A 6,507-nucleotide genomic window follows, 5' to 3' on the forward strand; every position below is an offset into this window, starting at 1 on the left:
AGCCTAATAGCATTCAAATCATCCAATAACTCCTGCCATGTGAATAATCTAGTATGATGTAAGAATTGTATGAGAAGATCAACAATAATTAGTTTATATCAAGCGTTGAATCATCCTGGATGATGTGAGCAAAACTAGAAAAATTTAGGACATGGAATGGGATGATCATGAGGATTTAAAAATAAAAAGAAAACACTAAAAAAACATAAAACAACATAAAAATCAAACAAAAATTAGTTAGAAATCAAAATAAAATAACACTTTTTTTAACCAATCAACTCTAGTAAATGATAAATTTCCCTTGTGAGTAGATTAAAAATTAATAAGAAATAAATAAAAAATGTTGAAATCTAGAAAGGATTGAAAATCGATCTTCTAAATCCTAGCTCAGACTCCTAACAGATTAAAAATCTTTTTAAACAAAAATTTAATTCTGAAAAAAAAAATAGATAAGAAGAGTGATATTTTCAAACTTCTACTCAAAAACATATCTGATAGAATAATACTGTAAAGTAATTAACCAAAATCATGATTTTTATATTCAAGTGTTTAAAAATTTCAAGTGGCACTTGAATTCTTTTAAGATTTAAAGATTTGAAAAGGAAAGAAGCTTATTTGTTTATGGACACATTTTGTTCCTCTGTTTAGTTATTAGGTGCACTTTACTCATCTTTTAATTTTTTATACACTTTTATGTATCTTGCAATTACTTGGAGGTCAATGCGCATCTTTTCATTTTTTTTTGGCTCATTTTGTGCCTATTATCATTTTTTGAACTGGCTTTCTTTTAAAACCTTTAGAGACTCTCAATTGTAAGATTATCTTCCAGATAGAAGAGAAAAAGAACTCACACACTAATATAAGTAAGAGTAAACCACAAAATAGAATCACATCATATGATAGATGCAACAACTGATTATAAAAACTCCAAAAGTGTTTTAGTGACTTTGAGCATTATTCACATAAGATAGATTATTGTAGGAAGATAAAATAGATCTAAATTTCAAAGTATAACTTTTAATTTGAAATAGATTTTGGTTCAAAAAGAAAAATACACCACTAAAGGAGTTAGAGGAAGAGTGACAATCATCAAATCTTCTTTCTTTAACTATTTTAGAGAAGTCAAGCAAGCTTATTAATTTTGAAAGCCAAAAGAAAGGAAAAATGTCATATGAGAATTAAATATCAAGAGTGAGCATTGATCTGATTCTTTTAAAAACAAACATCCAAGGAAAAATCACAAAAAATTAAGAACATAGAACAAGAACAGATATTAATAAACAAACATAGAAATAAAATAAAAAAAAATATCATAAATAAAATGCAATAATTTTAAGTATTAATATCAATTACACATAATATCGTTCTTAAGATGCTGAATATTTCAAAGGTAAGTGATTTTGTAAAAAATATTTGCAAGTTGGTTTTCAGTGGTTATATGGTATAGCTCTATGACTCATTTAGTAATATGGTCCCTAAAAAGTGTGTCTTATATAATTGTGTTTGGTCCTAGATTGTTTGATATAGTTTTTTGAAATGTAGATGGCACTAGTGATATCACATATGATTGAAATTATGCCTACATATAATCCAAAATCTAGAATTTCTAACTTTAACTTAAAGACCTAGGCCACACAACTTATTAAGGATATGTACTCAGCTTCAGTAGTGGATAAGGCAACTAAGTTCTATTTTCTACTAAATTAGGAAACTAAGGATTTTCCTATAAATTTACATATCCCAGAAGCACTTTCCTATTAACTCTTCATCATACAAAAATCTTAATCAGAATATCCTATGATTTTAAAGGAGGAGTTATGCCTAGGATACTACATTCTTAAGTCTTGGGTCCCTCAAGAATATCTAAAGGTTCTATTAACATCAATCAAGTGGGAATCTTTTGGATCAGCCTGAAATCTAGCATAGAGATAAAAACTAAACATAATGTCAGGTGTACTAGTAGTTAAATAAATAAGTGATCTAATTATTTTTCAATACTTCTTTTGATAAATAGATTTTTTATTTGAATCCCTATCTAACTAAAAAGTAGAACTCATGGGAGGTTTGATTGGTTTGGCTTTATCCATTTCATTTTTCTTAAGGAACTCCTTAAGGTATTTTGATTGATTAAGGAAATTTCCATCATCCTTCAGTCTTATACTAAATCCCCAAAATTAAGTCAGTTATCCCATCATACTTATCTCAAATTCCTTACTCATTATTTTTGAAAAGTCATCACAAAATCTTTTATCAGAGGATCCAAAAAAAATATCATCAATATAAATTTGGAAAATTAGTAATTCATCTCCTTCCTTTTTTAGAAATAGGATGGTGTCTATGCTCTGCTTAACAAAATTTCTTTCTAGTCAGAATGTGCTTAGCTTTTCATAACATGCCTTGTGTGCTTATTTTACTCCATTTAATACCTTTTTTAATTTGAGCACATGATTAGGAAATTATGAATTTTTAAAGCCTAGGGTTGTTCAATAAACACATCTTCTTTTTTTACCCCATTCAGATTGGAACTCTTAACATCCATTTGGTATAATTTAAATCCTTTAAAATAAGCAAAGGTTAGTAGCAACCTAATGGCTTCCAATCTAGCTGTAGGGGAAAAGGTTTCTTCAAAGTCAATCCCTTTTATTTGGTTATACCCCTTAGACACTAATCTTGCTTTATTCCTCACCACTACATCAGAATTATTCATTTTTTAAAAAAACCCATTTAGTTCCAGCCACACTCTCATCCTTAGGTTTTTCAACTTGCTCCCGTACATCATTCTTTACAAAATTTTATAACTCTTTATGCATGGTTAGGATCAAGAATTCATCAGATAGGGCTTAATTTATATTGGTGGGTTCAGTCATTAAAATGAAGGGAGAGTTATTTACTTCTTTTCTAAATCCATGCCTAGTTCTAACACCTTCAAATTTGTGTCCTAAAATCAATTCTTTATAGTGACTTGAAGAATATCTCCATTCTCTAAGAAAATTCTTTTTAGGTACTACCCTTTCCCTTATATTTATTTATTCTAATCCTTGGGTGACTTATATAACATCTTCTGCCCTAGACCCTCCAAAATTATTAAATTCATAAAATACAACATGAGTGGTCTATTCAATAACTAGTGTTCTTTTATTCAAAACTTTATAGGATTTCCCAATATTTGAGTAATCTAGGAGCACTCCATCAGATTTGGGGTCAAGTTTTCCTAATATAGATTTCTTATTATTCATAATGAACACTTTACATCGAAATACATGAAGGTGAAAGAGGCTGGGTGCCCTACCCTTAGGAATTTCAAAGGGTGTCTTATTCAACTTGGATCTAACATTTACACTATTAAAAACATAATAGGTTATATTCACCGCTCTACCCAAAAGTATTTAGGAATTGAGAATTCAGCTAATATGGCTCTAGTGGCTTCTATCAGGGTCTTATTCTTTTTTCAGCAACCCTGTTCTACTAAGAGATTCTAAGAGCTAGAAAATTATAATCTATCCCTTGCTCCTTACAATATGATTCAAAATTTTCATTCTCAAATTCTCCATAAGAGTCACTATGAATTATCAAAATTTTATAACATAGCTTCCTCTTAATCCAAATGGATAAAGATCTAAATTTCTCAAATGATTCACTTTTATGAGATAGAAATCTAACCCAAGTAAACCTCAAATAATTATCAAAAATCACATACCCAAGGACTTTCCCTCGTATGCTTGCGGTGCTGACAGGTCCAAAGAGATCCATGTGTAGGACTTCTAAGGGTTTTCTAGTGTTAATGCATTTGATTGAGGGAAAAGAGGATATGACTTATTTGACTAATTGATATCCATTACATGGGTGGTTCTTAGTAAACTCTAATTTGGGAATTCCTCTCATTAAGTCTTTTTGGGAGATTTTCCTAAGGTTTTTCATGCTTGCATAACATAATCTTCTATGCCATAAATAAGATTCATCAATAATAGTTTATAGGCAAAATAAAGCAGTAGGTTTAAAATAGTTTAGATCAAGCAAGAAAATATTATTAATTCTTTTTCATTTGCAGCACAATTTTTCCATTTAAGCTAATCATGCAGCTGGTAGATAGAAATTTAATGTTAAAACTTTTATCACAAATTTGGCTTATGCTAAGAAGTTTATGTTTCAAGCCATCTACTAGTAAAATATTTTCAATAATTAAAATTTTGGAGCTACCAATTATACCCGATCCAACCACTCTCTTAGTGGTGTTATCTCTAAATGTCACCTTACCTCCTGTGAAATGAACTTTATCCAGTCATGTTCCTTGAACATCCACTATCCAGGTACCACGTACTCTCACGAGGCCTTCTATAAGAGCATCTGTGCAAAATTATCTAATGTTAGATTTGAAAACCCAAATAGGTTTAGGTCCCATCTTATTGAAAGAAAAATGAAATACGTACATGCTATGCTATGAAATTTAAGGTTTTAGTCTCCACACCAAATATGTTCTAGGGTGAATGGTGCAAGTGTGGAGATATGTCCTAGCATGCCATAAGAAAAGCATCTAACACTAGTTAAAGAATTTACTAATTTATTTAGATGATGGTGCCTCTTCCTAAGTTTAAATGATGCATGCTAAGGTAATGGATTACAAAACTCTTCAAGTGAAGATGGTTTTAAATTTTCTTTTAAAAAAATATATTTTAATTTGTTAAAATTTATGTACACTTACAAAATTTGAATTCTCAACTTTTAATTCATACTCTCTATTATCTAATTTAGATGTAAGAGTATCTAATCTCTTATATATATTTTCTAATTCAACATGTGATATTTTTGAGAAATCATGCATCTCAGTTAATTCAGAATGCTTCTTGTTTAAAATGTCAAATTCATCTAACAAAGCCATGTGATTACTATTTAGCGTGGAATGATCTTTTCTTAAACATTCATGTTCTTTTTGCATAATTGAAAAATTAATTTTAAGGCTAGCAAGTGATTTTTTATGCTTCCTATATGCAGTATGAATTTTTTCAAAAACTTTAAATAATTGAACATAGGTAAGCTCACATACATCCTCTTGATCAGAATGTTCAAGATGATCTCCTTCCATTAAGCATAGGTTGGTTACCTTCCCTTATACTTCACATTTAGAATTATTCGATGTTGAATCTTCCCAGAAAGCCTTTTGGGTTCTTTGCTTACCCTTCCTAAATTTCGATTTTTTTTCACCCTTCTTCTTATTTGGGAGAGCTTTAAGAGTTGGGCAATCAAACTTCACATATTATGGATTCCTGCATTCAAAGCATATAACATCAAAAGAATTATTAGAACTTTTACCATTCTTATCTTTATTCCATTGCTGATGACATTTTTTTTCTTTAAAAAGCTCTTGAATTGTTTAGTCATAAGGGCAATGTCATCATCATCTTATCTGGAAGAGTCACTATCATAATCATCAGCCTTTAAGGCTACAGTTTTCTCCTTTTTCCTTTTACCTGCGTTAAGCTGCCTTTAACTCACTCCTTGCACATAAACAATGAGTGATCCAAGTAAGTTATCTATGGAATAAACATTTAGATATTTTTATTTAGTAATGGAAATTTTTTTTACATCATAGGAAGATGGTAAAAAATAAAAAAATTTATTAACTTTTTCAAAATTTGTAAGTTCTCTTTAAAAGGCATATAGGGAAGTAATATTCTATATAAACCTAGTATACCTTTCAAAAATAGATTTTCTAGGTTTCATATTGAAAAGTTCATAATCATGAAGAATAATGTTTAGCCTATATTGTTTTACTTCCTTTGTATCATCATATGTAATGCAGAGTTTGACCAAGATTCCTTTATTGTAAATCTGGACCCAAGTATTATATTTTTTATGATAATTAACATTATTATTTCTTGACTGCTACTATTCATGCATATCTATTTTATTTTCCAAGCTCACTAACCTTTCAAGTCCACAAGTTCACTTAGAACGTCAAGATCAGCTAGACTAGAATTGAGTCAGTCTATAATTTCTATTCAAATGCATCTTTTTTCTTTTTCTTCGGTCAAATATACTTTGATGGATCCTGAACTTATGTAACCTTGCACACACAAACTCAGGGGGAGAAATTTGGAGAGATAGAGTTTTTTTTTATTATTATATCATACATGAAGATTTCAAATTATTTTGGATGATCAATTAAAAATAAAAAACCTAATTAGGGCATCTGGGTCTTGTAAACCTAATTATAGAAATCATATTGGACAATATGCTTAAATCATAAAACTAGCCACCAAAGTCATTTATGCAAGATTTTAAAACTATCATATTGTACATTAACCATATAGGATGATCCTAATTGTTTTGGATGATTTATACCAATCATGCATTAATAGATTCGATGAATATGAGAGTCATTAAGGTTAGAATTGATTGATCATATTATTTGGGATGATTGTAGAATCATACTTGACGATCTTTAAAAAAAAACCTTAGTTTTCTCCTAAATCTCCTAGACATCTCGAACTATCTACTGAATGATAAATT

This window comes from Dendrobium catenatum, unplaced genomic scaffold (assembly GCF_001605985.2).
Source record: "Dendrobium catenatum unplaced genomic scaffold, ASM160598v2 original_scaffold_224725, whole genome shotgun sequence".
Taxonomy (NCBI): Eukaryota; Viridiplantae; Streptophyta; class Magnoliopsida; order Asparagales; family Orchidaceae; genus Dendrobium; species Dendrobium catenatum.